This window comes from Lepisma saccharinum, chromosome 13, assembly GCF_977018435.1.
Source record: "Lepisma saccharinum chromosome 13, izLepSacc3.1, whole genome shotgun sequence".
Classification (NCBI taxonomy): Eukaryota; Metazoa; Arthropoda; class Insecta; order Zygentoma; family Lepismatidae; genus Lepisma; species Lepisma saccharinum.
In genome coordinates, this window is record NC_139241.1 from 36,604,507 (window position 1) to 36,620,407 (window position 15,901).

Below are 15,901 nucleotides of genomic sequence, written 5' to 3' on the forward strand. Positions count from 1 at the left end.
GCACAACTTCAGTACCGAAGGTCATGCCACACATCGATTGGCAACTTTCGGGAGCATGTTGTCTGTCTACACAGTTCTTTCCAAATGCCTGTTTGAAAATGAATCTTGTGTTCACGTTTCCTCTCTCCAACGTAGATTTGACATTGCAGTAATCTTACAATATTGTTTTGGTTCTTATTTTGTTTTGCTTTTATCATGACACGTTTACAATTTATCGCAACTATGAGGATGGATGATAATTAGATTTAATTCATAAAGAATCACTACAGAGATAGAACTCCCATGCCGAGACCAGGACTCGAACTTTGAAGCAAGCAGTAGCCTACCCAGGATTTCATCAAGGTGGGTGTTATTTCCAAAGCTTTCTCCAAATTCACATTGTTTTATTAATTGTAATTAAATAATAATAATCATAATTAATTAATACTTATAATTAACTAAATAGTTGAATAACTACAAATAATACTACTAATACCACTACTACTATTAAGTAGTGGAGATCTACATAAATATAGTATTTATGAATGCAATAGAACAAAATTACTTTCTAGTCATTGGATTTTTACAAATTCTAGGAGCACGTTTGTTTCTTTGATAAAAATAATTGTCTAGTCAACGAGGTGAGACATTGTAAGTGTGATGAAAATCCATAAAAACAAGAAAATATATTAAAATAAATTGAAATAATCAAAGTATAGAACTCATCCAAGGAGATGCGATGGTCTGGTTGGTAGGGCATCTGACAACCATGCGGGCGATCAGGGTTCGATTCCCGGAATTTGTTGGAATTTTTTAGCTTTTGTCCCCGCATAAATAGGGTTACCAGATCACTATAAGGGAAATGTAGGACATAATGTCCTAAAATGTAGGACATTGAGTCAAAATGTAGGACACAAAACATTAGCAATAAATAATACATATTTCTATAAAACACGTTAGAGAGTAATTTAAAATTGACACTTTGCAGTTAAAGAAAAGATTTCTTAACTAATTCTTTAATACAAAACTTCCAAACTTGTAATCATACTAAACAATGCACCTCTTACTAGATGTTTTAACTGGTAAGATGAGTCAATTTTTCTCAAAATTTCAGGTTGAGCAAAATATATTTATGAAAGATTGGACAGTCAAACGCTTTGAAATTATGTGGACCAGTACCAAACCTTTTACAGACTTTATTAAAAAAAATATTTCTCTCGTGAATACGTTGTGCTGATGGTAATGAAAGTATAGTGTCTCAACATTTGCATTATGTCCTGAAATGGCTAACAAATATTCAGCAATTACAGTAATTGAAATGGTTCCCGAAGTTTCATATTGCGTAGCTTTTAGTTGAATAACAAAAATTCTTGAGTTTTTCAGGCCTTTTTCTTTACTTTCTTTCGTTTTTCTTAACCTTTATTTATTCAATCCCTACTTAGGTAAAGTTGAAAATTAGCAATTAAGAAAGTAAATATTTATTTAATGAAAAAAAGGCCAGTTAAAATGAAAACTGAAGCTGTATAAGAGATTTAGACCCATTTTATGTATTAATAAATACTAGACTGCATTTGGCAGACTAGCGAGGCTCTGGTGTCTGTACTCACAGCCAGTATAATCTTATGTGGGGTTCGTGTTGTCTCTATATGTTTGTGATTGTCCCTCCACCCTCATCTTCGCGATTACCCAAAGCTGCAGAAAAGTTAAGTAAAATAAACTAAATCGACTAATCAGTCATTGTGATAGCAAAAGTTGTTGACCACAAGTAAAATTTCTTGACTATTTATTTACTTCTGGACCTACTTGTTGATTTATTTACTTTTTCTTGACTTTCATGACTTTCTTGACTGGTAGACACCCTAAATAACTTTGTTTTCTATACCCAACTTTACAATCCAAATAATGAATAAGAATAAGAAACATCTTGTTCGATCACTATCAACCCCAAGGCAAGAAATTACCCTCATGCATTGAACAGTTACATCATCAATATGGGGCCTCAAAACTTGGATCATTAATTTCTTCCGTTGTTCTTCTAGCATAAACTTTCATTCTCTTTTTGGGCAATGATTGAATCAAAATAACTTTCACTAGTGAGTATGGGAGGGCAGTCCATGGACTTGTAACATGCATGATTTCTTTTTGTTCAACTGAAACACATATTGTCCTAATTAATACTATGTGACGCTCAAAATGTAGGACATTTATGATATTTTCCAAATTCCTCCCGGACGCCGAACATAATGCTAAAATGTAGGACATGTCCGGGAAAAACCAGACGTCTGGTAACCCTACGCATAAATGTCCCCGATAATTCACATCTGGAATGTCTCGCTGTTCTTACCAACAAAATATTTTACAATAGTTAATGTTATTGTCGATTGAAATCAGAAATTTAAACGTGCCAGTGTAAACAATGGGAAGGTGGACTGGTGGCTGTGTATTCTTGTTATTATTATTATTATTTATAATCTCAATAGGATTACAATTAAGCCATACAACATTTCATGTAGAACAATATTAATACAAATAATGACTTGATGCCCTATGTGGTAAAAAATATACAAAAGTTACATCTAAGGAAAATGAGATGAATTTACATGAGTATACAGTATAAAGTGTTCTATAGAAATGAAATAAAGAAAGTTTGAGAGTTATACACATGTAGAAGAAAGGAAAATGTAAGTGTGTGTGGGTTTGGGTATGAGTGTGTATGAAATTAATGTTCGAAGTACATGGATGAAAATTTTAAAACATATGTGTGTGGTGGAAATGGTGTGGGGGGGATGAAGCACTGAAAATAATGTTAATGGAGTTAGAATTTATAGGCATGTGAACGTAGAAGACGACAGAACTGCGCTTTGCTGGTACTAAGTTTGACCTTCATCAGGAGTGAATTCCAGGTTACCGCTGCTAGGTACGAGAAGGACTTCTGGCCAAATCTGGTTTTGTTAGGTTTGGGGATTACTAGGTCTCTATGTAAGGACAATCTGGTGTTTCGGGTACTGAACTCAGAGCGGAGAATAATCCTATTATGCAATGGAGATGATTTGTTATGTATACTATGGAATACCCGCGGTGGCTCAGTCGGTAACGCGTCTGACTACCATGCTCAAGGTCCCGGGTTTGATCCCCGGCCGGTTCAAATCCAGGAACTTTTCTAATGTTGGAAGCGGGTCCGGCGCCCACCCAGCGTCGAGTAACATTGGTACCTGGGGGAAACCCTGGGGGGTAAAGGCGGTCAAGGGCATGATGCTGATCACATCACCCCCACTCATGACCGGATCAAGAAAGTGTAGGGCGTTACCTCCACTCCCTACACGCCTTCATGGCATGGTGCTAAGCACAGGGGAACATTTTACCTTTTACCTTTTTTACTATGGATTACCTTATTCAGGTAGATGTAATATATTCTTGAAGTGACTGTGGGTATGTTGGAAATCTTGCCCAATTGTTGTGAATTATTTTCTTGGGTTTGCATGTGAATAGTTCTTAAGCAATTGTTTTGGATTGTTTCAAGTTTCTTCAGATGATTTAAGTTACCGCCATAAATAAGACTAGCACCATACTCGAATACGGGACGGATGAAGGAAAGATAGAAATGTCTACTAAGATTTCTATTGAGATATTTACGAATTTTTCGAAATATGTAAACATGGTGATAGATTTTACGAATATACAGAGGCTGATCGGGCTATATCCGACCGATTTGGCAACGCTGCTGCTACGTGTGTAGTTGCGCCAGAAACTTGAAATCGGCCATGAAACAAGTGTTGTGTCTGAGGTCACAGTTGCCAGAGCATCGTGTTTGTGCTAGTGAAATGCTGCCGAAAATTAACCATAATTGGGAAGAGTACATCATGGCTCTTTTCCATGCACATTTTTCGTACAATCGAATAGTGAAACAGTGTCGGGAAAATGGTTTAACCATCGGAGTGACCACAGCTAAAGATATTGTGGCCAGGCAAACACAAATGGTGCTCATGGAGAAACATTCGCCAAGAAAAGGAATCCGTTGGAAGTTACCAGCGAAAGTGTCCACAGAAGTGCTTCATGGAATTCGGGGAATTGCAGTCCAGGAGAATCCACCACCCCAACGTTACATGGCCCAGAGGTACAATATGGCTCAGTCCACTGTCAGCGACGTCATCGCCTTGGCCTGCGGTGCATATGTAAGGGCTGGGTTCACAACCTCTTCCCACACCACATTGCAGAACAAAAGACCAACTGCCGCAAACTGTACGAAAGGCACTCGGCAAGGTCAAAATGGAAGACAGTTGTCATGTTGGATGAGGCCTACATTTATCTCATGCGTAATGGTAACATTAGGACAATTACGTACTGTGACACCTCTGGAAAGGGACGTACTAAGTTTTACCGCCAGTGCCGAGAAAGTTTTCCACAGGTAATCATGATTGTCGTCGGATATGGTTAAAAGGGGAAGTTGAAGATACGTAAAGTGGCAAACATAAAGGTGAATGCTGCCTACTTCCAGGAATCCATTATGGCCCCAATCTATCAGACAGACATCCCTCCTTTGTACGGAGACAACAAGAACCAGGTGCGGATCCACATGGACAAAGCGTCCAGCCACACCGCTAGATCATCCCTCCGGTTTTATCAGGACATGGAGCAGGAAAAAGGAATCCATGTTATTTCCTTTCATGACATTTCTGTGAAAAGCCCTGATGCCAGTCCAAGAGATTTCTGCGTATTTGGGCTGTTAAGACGATGTCTACAACATTGCCACCCCCGCACACTCACAGGCCTATGGAAAACCTGTAAGGAGGAATGGCAAGCAATTCCTATGCCTGTGCTCAAACGTAGTTTGTTGCAGTGGAAATTGCGATGTCTGGCAATAGTGCATAATGCTGGTGGTCCCATGGAACACAACCGGTGGTGGCGACATGGCTTTTAATAGGGTATGTACACTTTACATATCGGTCGGATATAACCCGATCAACCTCTGTAGTTATTTATTTGGAGATTAAAATTTAGCTGGGCATCTATAATGACTCCTAGATGCTTTAAATGAGTGCTCAAAGGTACTCTGGAATCATTAAGGGTAATATCTATCATGTTAGCCAGGACTCCCTTACCGGTGTGAAGCAAAACCATAGGCTTCATCTTTGCAATGTTAAGCTTCAGGTTGTTGATGTTGTACCAATTTAGTACTTTGGGGAATGAGTTTTCCATTTTCTCCTTTACATCCTGGTACGTTTCTCCAACATGGATGATAAGGCAGTCATCTGCATACAGAGTAATTGACAAATCTGAATTTATTAGTGTGATATCGTCAATAAATAAGTTGAATAATTGTGGGCCAAGTATAGAACCTTGTGGAATGCTTGAGGACACTGACTGCTCGGTGGAAAGTGAACATCCTACTTTCGTTGAGATTTTTCTATTAGCGAGAAAACTTTCCATCCAGAGATTTGTTTTGCTAGGAAACTAGCAAACTAGCAAACTGTTTTTTTGTTTTTTTTGTCCAATGTGTCGTGCCATTCATTAATTAGACTAAGTAATAATAATTCTGAGGATACATCCTTCCTGAATCCATACTGTCGATCAGACATCAGATTGTTGACTTCCAGGAAAGTTGTCAGTTGTTTCTATAATACTTTTTCCATAACTCGGCTTAATGTTGGGAGTTAAGGAAATCTGCCTGTAGTTACACGCTAGGGTAGGAGATCCAGATTTGTGAATTGGAGTTATTATAGAGTGCTTCCAGCTCCTACTCTGCTATAAGTGGGGCCAACACCACCAGAATGCTGTTGGGAATGCCCGAACCTCCTGCCTTTTTTACGTTTAATTTATTAAGAATTGCCAAAACTTCATTGACCTTAACTGATTTTGATGTGAATTCTTCAATTTGTTGGACAACAGCTGAATTGGGGTCTTTTCTTGGAATATTTATGTTCGAATTGTGAGGATTAATGTGCCCCGATGCTTTGCAGATATTAGAAAAATTAATATTTAAATAATAAGCTATGTCGGATGGGCTCGTTAGGAGGACATTGTTGACTAGTAAATGATTAATTGTAGTTTTTGATTCTCTACCCGTGATCTCATTGATAATCTTCCATTTGCAGTTGTTATTGCTAGTGGTCTGGTTCACCATATCTCTGTAGTAATTTACTTTTGCCTGCCTAGTAATTGTTGTGCAATAATTTCTAAAAGATTTGTATTGCTCCCTTCACAGGAAGGATCCACCACTTTCTTGAGCAAGCGGTTCTTCTGTGATATTAATTTAATAATTGAGGGGCAATCCAGGGCTTCCTGCTTTCTCTCACCCTGATAGTTTTCAAGCGAGCAAATTCGTCGAGTGCAGTTGATATGAGAGACTGCAGATGACTGACCTTGTCATCTATGGTTAAGTTGTGAGATGTACTTGCGTAGAACGAAAGAGAGGACGTGAACGTGAAAAAATTTCGTTCGCGTATTTTATATAATGGGTAGTAATTAGCTTCCTTGGCGTGCACGTTACATTAATTTTGAGTGTGGTGTAAATGAGAAAATGGCCACTCATGTCCTCATAGACGGTTCATGTAACTTTGTGCAAGTGAAGGTTCGAGGAATATATGTGGTCGATTAACAATTCCGATGTCCACGTAATTCTTGTTGGCAGAGCAACGAGTTGTTTGTGTCCTAGGAGTGATAACGTTTCCAATAATGTATCTGAGTCTTTGTCATCTTTCAGCAAATTTATGTTCAAATCTCCAAGGAATATTGATAGATGGCTCGGTGATATGCTACTGATCATCCTTTGCAAGATTTTGCATGCTTTTCCAACCGATCCGCTAGGAGATCTATATACGCAACCTACGATAACACTTTTATTTGTTTTTGGACACGAGACTCGCACCCATAGTCCTTCAAGGTCACTCTCATTGACCGAAATTATGTTAGAGGCAAGAAGGTTGTTCTTAACGAAAATAGCAGTACCACCTCTCCGGGTGTCTCAGTCGTTTCTAAAGAGATGGAAATTAGGAATCCTGTATAGAGGATCAGGAATAGATGAATGCAGCCACGTTTTGCTGAATGCGATAACATCGAATTTTGTTATTTCGAATGCGGAGAATTCCATGAATTTGTTGTCGAGGGACTGAACGTTCAGCTAGCAGAATTGAATGTGGCCTTCCCCCTCTGCGAGCTGGACATCCGGCAGGATAGGATACAACCTCAAAAGCACTTGCTTCAAAGCTGTCGGCCCCTTGAAATGTGGGTCAGCTGTCAGGGAGGGGGTGTCTTCGAGGCTAGCTACTTGGGGTGGAGAATCAGCCATTTGTTGCAGATTTGAATGACCTGGCTGTGATTGCAAGTGTTGCAAACTCAGTACCATCTGTGCCGTCATTTGTAAACTGTCTTCGTGATATTTGTTCAGTGCATCTGGGGGGACCGGGGAAGATAAGTACGGACTTGTGGGGTGAGTTGGTAAAAGTAAGCGGTGTTAAAAATTTGAGAATCTGAGGGTGAAATTTAAACATTTCCATATATGAGGTAGATGATATGATAGAATAAATAGCTAATTAAAGACACTTCCAATTTTTACAATGAAAATTTAAATTTAAGAAAAAATCACACACACACACACTCAAAAAAAAATATATGCATTGAACATTTGATGCAGTTGAGATACAAAACAACTTTTTTCTCTTTTAAATCAAAGGTGCCCTAATATTTTATTATTAGGAATTCATGTTTATTTTGAAGGCATTCACTGAATGACGCGTGTGTTTGGAATGCTGTGCTTTTCTCCATGCTGAATGGAAATAACAATTCAAATTATTATTATTATTATTATTATTATTATTAGTAGTAGTAGTAGTAGTAGTAGTAGTAATAATATTGTCGCAGATCTTTGACTATGATCAATTGGAAACCCTGCATCCTGCAAGGAGCTTTGATAAGACACCTGAATTGCCTCGAGTTGAACCAATCTGTAATACGAATGCCATAAGAAGTTGGTGTGTTGATTTGGTCAGCTTGAAATTGCTGGTTGATGATAAGTGAATGTTTTTTTTTTATCCTCCGCTGCTTTTCTATGTCTGGATGTTGAATATCAAAGAGATTAATTTGGTGAACTGACAATCATGAAATGGCCAACCCCATGGCTAATTGGTTAGGGCACTCACTTCGAAGTTGAGAGGTAGATCCTGGACCAGAAAATATGGATGTGTCATTGTCTTCATTCCACTTCCATCTATCACATCTTTAACCTTTATCATGGCGATTAACCGAGAGTGGTAGAACAGTGACTTGAAATGACAGAAAAAGAACCTTCGGTGTTGGTTTCCGAGTTTGAAGCATTGTTGTTTTTTCAGTCAATAGAGACAATAGACTGTCGCAGGGATATGAAATGCTTCTTATTTTATAAGCAATAGCAACACGAAAAGGTCGACAGATAATCCTCGTATTTCCGATTTTCCCTGAAACTAATTTCCCGTCTGTGGTGATAATTAATTCTATTTAGTGTGTGAAATATGTTTGAAATCAATTTGTGCTAATCTATGCAGATGTAACTGATTAGAGAGCCTCCACAATGGTGCAGTCAAAACGTCGCCTCATTGCAATGAATGTGTTCATGGTTCGATGCCCGGTGGTGACACATAATGGTTCAGATTCCACTTTAAACTGTAGTTCTAATCCCGAATTACCTATGTATGCACAAAGTGGACTTGAAATAATTATTTCTTCACAATTTGTGGTAGTTAGTTACTGATTGTAAGTTGCATTGTTGCACGATCTCCGGATAATAGATGTGTAATAGGAGCTTCTAATTTTAAAATCCATTTTAATTTTTGTATTTAGTGTCGTTTTTATGCCACTTTGAGAAATCACGACGATGAAGATGAGTGACGATATGATAGATGGACAAACAGAAAACAATGCCCAGACCGGTATTCAAACCCGGAATCTCTGTTGTCGTCCTGCGCTGTGCTAACCATACCTCCATGGAGGTGGAAAATTTTCACATACAGTAGAAAATTACACATTTTCCTTACATATTTGGTTTACCTAATGCACCTCCTACCACTCTCTCTTATCATGAATATGAATATTACCTCTTCATTTCAAGTTTAGCTAATTTACAGCTGCCACAAGGTAGTGAATGAGTATTGTATATATATATTTTTGTTTCCTGTTGAGGCACAAAATCCATTACTCAGATTTAATATTTAAAAAATGTAGGTCCTGTCTAGTTTAATCATTATGAATTCGCACAAATTCGTTGTTTCGAGATTATCAATTAGGATACAATTTATATATAATGAGAAAGAGAAACTTGCATGTCACAATTGCCATATCCAACTCATCTCAGTAAGTAAAATAAAAATAGTGTTTTGCACGTCAGACTTCGATTGTATGGTATGATTTATGTTTCTCTGTTATGAATGAAATGTGCCTCCCCCTAGCGCCTGTCAAACAGAAAGAGGATTGTCCCCGAAGAACTAATTTTCGATCTAATACCACCCATAAATCAAGTGTCCGGAAACAGCTATTACGCATGAATATAAGATAAAATACTCCTTAGCAATTACAAATAATTATAAGCTATCTCGTATTCGAGAGTTAGAACAATGTGACTAAACTTCCCCGCTCTTGCTTCCGAGTTCGAGTCCTGGTCTCAGCATGGAGTTCTATCTCTGTAGTGTTTCTTTATCAATTTAATCTAATTATCATCCATCCTCATAGTGCGATAAATTTTAATCGTGTCATGGTAAAAGCAAAGAAAATTAAGAAAAAAATAATGTAAGATTACTGCAATGTCAGAACTATGTTGTAAAGAGAACACAAAATCATTCTCAAGCAGGTAATTGAGGAGAACTGTGTAGACAGACAACATGCTCCCGTAAGTTGCCAATCGACATGTAGCGTGACCCTCGGTACTGAAGTTGTGCATTGAGAAAACTTTGCTTGATGTTCCTCATGCGTTTTACCATGAATGCCTCGGTGTGCGCAGCATTGCCAATATATTTTCGGCTGTGCAAATTTTTTTCCTACCATTACATTTGCTGCCAGGTGTACTATATTTGGGGAAATGAAAAAAATAATTTAAAAAGTATTCCATTTTAATTATATCACAATTAACTTTATTCTCCTTTCATGATATTTCAATAAAATGTACTGGATTCTCCCTTATAATGTTTTGTATCAGTTGATCGTCACAGGTGAACCTATTATGTATCACTATGATTTCCCCTCGTAGGAAGTAACTGATAACCAAAGTGCTACTACATTTCAAAATTATAAATTGTTCAACTATACTGCAACAATGAATGCAAACGTTTTATCCTTTCTTTTATTCTTCTTGGATATACTATGTTCTTTGAAAAAATCAACTGGCTTGTACTAAATTAATTATTTTGAGTATTTTATACCCTGCTAAATCTTTATTTTACAAGTTTTCTCAAACTATTGACTATTATAGAACCCCAGAAGAACTTGAAGCAATAATATTAAGTGTTCTCAAAAACCAATATTCCCTGTTTTCTGTGACAAAAACAACCAGGGCTTCCTTGCCCTCGAGATGAGTCACAATATTGGAGAACATTTCTTTATCATGCATGTGCTGGAATAACTAAAAATCCTACTGGTTCACCTAAGATTACCTAGATGGCCCAGAGTATACACTGTTGCTGGGGAATGGTAAAGTAAGTAATTGGTGTGAAGCAGAATAGGATTGAAAAAGTAATGTCTGTTGGTGTAAATTGTTTTACATGTTAATGTGAGATACATTTACACATGTTTGTGCAAACATAAAATTTAGGGTGTAGCCTTTGTTACATGATATTTTCTTGTAATTAATTCAGCATATTACAACGTTTTGTTTCAGGAACAAAGAAGGAAATTTAATGCCATCTGATTTTATCAAAAATTGTGGGAAACCGTCAGGTAACAAGTGTATTGAAGATATTGAAAATCATCAAACCATTGAATCCAAATCAGTAAGATGTAATAAAAAATCAATCGAGAAATCAGTCGTAAATCGCCCACATGAGTACCCTCAGTGCAAAAAGCGATTTGCTCAAAGCAAACACTTGAAAAACCATTTAAGTATCCATGATGGAATTCGTCCACATGAGTGCCCTCAGTGTAAGAAGAGGTTTTCAAGAAGTGGACTCTTAAACAAGCATTTGAGAATCCATGCTGGAATTCGTCCACATGAGTGCCCTCAGTGCAAAAAGATGTTTACTAGAAGTGATCACTTAACAACGCATTCGAGAATCCATGATGGAATTCGTCCACATGAGTGCCCTCAGTGCAAGAAGAGGTTTACTCAAAGTGGAGACTTGAAAATTCATCTGAGAATCCATGCTGGAATTCGTCCACATGAATGCCCTCAGTGCAAGAAGAGATTTACTAGAAGTGGAAACTTGAAAAGGCATTTGAGAATCCATGATGGAATTCGTCCACATTAGTGCCCTCAGTGCAATAAGAATTTTACTGATAGTGGAAGCTTGAAAACTCATTTGAGAATCCATAATGGAATTCGTCCACATGAGTGCCCTCAGTGCAAGAAGAGGTTTACTAAAAGTGGAGACTTGAAAATTCATGTGAGAATCCATAATGGAATTCGTCCACATGAGTGCCCTCAGTGCAAGAAGAGATTTTCTAGTAGTGGAAACTTGAAAATGCATTTGAGAATCCATGATAGATTTCGTCCACATGAGTGCCCTCAGTGTAAGAAGAGGTTTACCAAAAGTGGACACTTAAAAACGCATTTGAGTATCCATGATGGAATTCGTCCACATGAGTGCCCTCAGTGCAAGAAGAGGTTTACTCAAAGTGGAGACTTGAAAATTCATCTGAGAATCCACGCTGGAATTCGTCCACATAAATGCCCTCAGTGCAAGAAGAGATTTACTAGAAGTGGAGACATGAAAATTCATCTGAGAATCCATGCTGGAATTCGTCCACATGAAAGCCCTCAGTGCAAGAAGAGATTTACTGGAAGTTGAAACTTGAAAATGCATTTGAAAATCCATGATGGAATTCGTGCACATGAGTGCCCTCAGTGCAATAAGAATTTTACTGATAGTGAAAGCTTGAAAACTCATTTGAGAATCCATGATGGGATTCGTCCACATGAGTGCCCTCAGTGCAAGAAGAGGTTTACTCAAAGTGGAGACTTGAAAAGGCATTTGAGAATCCATGATGGAATTCGTCCACATGAGTGCCCTCAAAGCAAGAAGAGATTTACTAGTAGTGGAAACCTGAAAATGCACTTGAGAATCCATGATGGAATTCGTCCACATGAGTGCCCTCAGTGCAAGAAGAGATTTACTAGGAGTGGAAACTTGAAAATGCAATTGAGAATCCATGATGGAATTCGTCCACATGAGTGCCCTCAGTGCAAGAAGAGGTTTACTCAAAGTGGAGACTTGAAAATTCATCTGAGAATCCACGCTGGAATTCGTCCACATGAATGCCCTCAGTGCAAGAAGAGATTTACTAGAAGTGGAGACATGAAAATTCATCTGAGAATCCATGCTGGAATTCGTCCACATGAAAGCCCTCAGTGCAAGAAGAGATTTACTGGAAGTTGAAACTTGAAAATGCATTTGAAAATCCATGATGGAATTCGTCCACATGAATGCCCTCAGTGCAAGAAGAGATTTACTAGAAGTGGAGACATGAAAATTCATCTGAGAATCCATGCTGGAATTCGTCCACATGAAAGCCCTCAGTGCAAGAAGAGATTTACTGGAAGTTGAAACTTGAAAATGCATTTGAAAATCCATGATGGAATTCGTCCACATGATTTCCCTCAGTGCAATAAGAATTTTACTGATAGTGGAAGCTTGAAAACTCATTTGAGAATCCATGATGGGATTCGTCCACATGAGTGCCCTCAGTGCAAGAAGAGGTTTACTCAAAGTGGAGACTTGAAAAGGCATTTGAGAATCCATGATGGAATTCGTCCACATGAGTGCCCTCAAAGCAAGAAGAGATTTACTAGTAGTGGAAACCTGAAAATGCACTTGAGAATCCATGATGGAATTCGTCCACATGAGTGCCCTCAGTGCAAGAAGAGATTTACTAGGAGTGGAAACTTGAAAATGCACTTGAGAATCCATGATGGAATTCGTCCACATGAGTGCCCTCAGTGCAAGAAGAGGTTTATTCAAAGTGGAGACTTGAAAAGGCATTTGAGAATCCATGATAGAATTCGTCCACATGAGTGCCCTCAATGCAAGAACAGATTTACTAGTAGTGGAAACTTGAAAATGCACTGGAGAATCCATGATGGAATTCATCCACATGAGTGCCCTCAGTGCAAGAAGAGATGTACTAGTAGTGGAGACTTGAAGAAGCATTTGACAATCCATGATGGAATTCGTCCACATTAGTGCCCTTGGTGCAAGAAGAGGTTTATTCAAAGTGGAGACTTGAAAATACATTTGAGAATCAATGGCAGAATTCGTCCACGTGAACAGCCTCAATGTAAAAAGAGATTCACTTTAAGTGGAAGCTTGAAAACGCATTTGAGAATCCATGATTGAATTCGTCCACATGAGTGCCCTGAGTGCAAGAAGAGATATACTCTAAGTGGAGACTTGAAAATACGTTTAAGAATCAATGACAGAATGCGTCCACATGAACGCCCTCAGTGCAAAAAGAGATTAACTTTAAGTGGACTCTTAAGAGGCATTTGAGATTCCATGATTGAATTCGTCCACACGAGTGGCCACAGTGCATGAAGAGATTTACTCGAATTGCAGACGGGAAAGGACATTTGAAAATCCATGATGTAATTTGTCCAAATTAGTTCCTTCGCTGCAAGGTGATATTTATTGCATGTGGAATCTTGAAAAGGCATTTGAGAATCCAGGAGGGAATTTGTCCAGATGAATGCTCTCAATGCAAACAAATATTTACTCAAAGTAGATACATGGAGAGCCATTGCAAAAGCCATGATGATATTCGTCCATGTAAGTGCCCTCAGTGCTAAAAGAGATTTATTTAATGTGGAAACTTGAAAATCCATTTGAGAATCCATGAGGGAATCTTCCACATTAATGCCATCAATTCAAGAAAAGATTTACACAAAGTGAAACATTGAGGGAAGCTGGAAAATTCATTTGAGATTACAAAAGCAATTTGTAGTAAAATGTGAATTTTTTTTAATAGAAACTTGAAAATATATATGCATATTTACTTTGATGTTCAACTTATAAATGCAGGCAGTTTAAAAAACTACTACTCCCTTATAAATGCAATTAATGAACCATTTAATGTTTTCAGGAAATTCGCCATGCTAATAGTTTTTTTTAAAAAAATTGTATCTTCTAAGTCTAATCTCATTCTTGAAACATTCACCATGATATTCGTGAATACCAATATAGAGATAACAAGAATTGATGGTCCCGTGGAAAAATTATTTGAGTATTACTGTTTCACACATAATAATAATATATTATTGATTGTGAAACATTTAGAAAATATTAAGAATTTCATGGAGGAATTTACTCATGTGATGGTACTCGATGTAAAGAATGATACATTTGGTGCAAATTTACATGGTAATCGTCTATATAAATTCTCTTCATACATAATGCTTTTACTGAAAAAAGAATGAAATGCTTTTGAGCATTACATATCACACAGAAATGGATTCTTATAGAAATGTCTGCTGGCATTGAACTTCTGACCAGGCTAGAACTTATGGCTGCTAGACTGGATGTGACAAATAGAGCATGTTCTGATTTCAACTTTGTTCTCTGCTAGATGTGTGGCATCAACCTGTCAGAGCAAACATTTGTTTATGTGAATATAATTTGTAAGTTTAGTTTAGAGAAGAAAAGCGATTTTTGTCTTTGAATTTTTGAATGTTGGTTTGGCTATTTTTTTTGTTTGCTGTTACAGCAAAATCATGGTGGTCTTGGGAACACGTAACATGTCTTATCGATGCGTACAAACAGGAACATTCTTTGTATGCAATATGTAATAGAAATTACCAGAACAAACACTTATGTGCAGCAGCATTGCAAAATGTGTTTGAAACACTCCAAACTCAAAGTTGCCAAACTCTGCAAATCTTTCTCCCCTTATAGTGCATGATATGGGGGTCAAAATTTCACTTATTGGTACTCTTCTGTTCATAAAAAGTGTCACAATTGTTTGGGTTGAAGTTCAGCTTCGTATGCGATCGTGTCTGGCAGTACAGCCGAAGTAAGTGTACGGAAAGCAGCAGGGTTGCTTACTATCAAATATTTTAGCCAAATCAAAATAATTGTGTGTATCTGAGACTCAAAGAAAAGGGCTGATGGAAAGATTGCAGCGTAAATATTAATTAACTGGACTGTCCACATCTACTATGAATGTAATGTAAATGAGAAATATTCGTGAAAAATATATTTAAAAAAACGCATTTTTGACATTCATAAAGAAGTGGTTATAACAATGCGTTAGAATGAGACGTCTCCAGGTTCGAATTTGGCCTGAGCATGGGTGTTTTATGAGTTTCTCTTCATCGTTGCGAGTAGCGGAAAATGGAAGAAATGCAACACTAAATAATGAAAAGAAACAAGCACGTAATTAGAATAATCAAGGTGGAAACAGTGCTGTTGTAATTCCTGAAAATGATGCAGAAAAGAAAATATTTTCTATTTTGGAAAAAGTTTTATCCTAGCCTAGGAGATGAATTGAAGTGTATATATAAACTCCTTCCCCATCCACTTTGGCAAACAGAATTGTAAAGTTGGACTAAATATGCGATGTGAAGAATAATAGAAATCTGAAAACAAGAAGTGTTCGTCACAGCCAGGGAGGCACATGAGAGAAGATAACCCCCCTCCCCACACACACACACATCAGTCATCAAGGCTATTAAAAATAAGTCAGTGGTTTTCCTCTAATTTAACTTTAACACTAAACGGAATTTTTGTAAAATTCTTGGGCTTTCCTTTTTTTTACA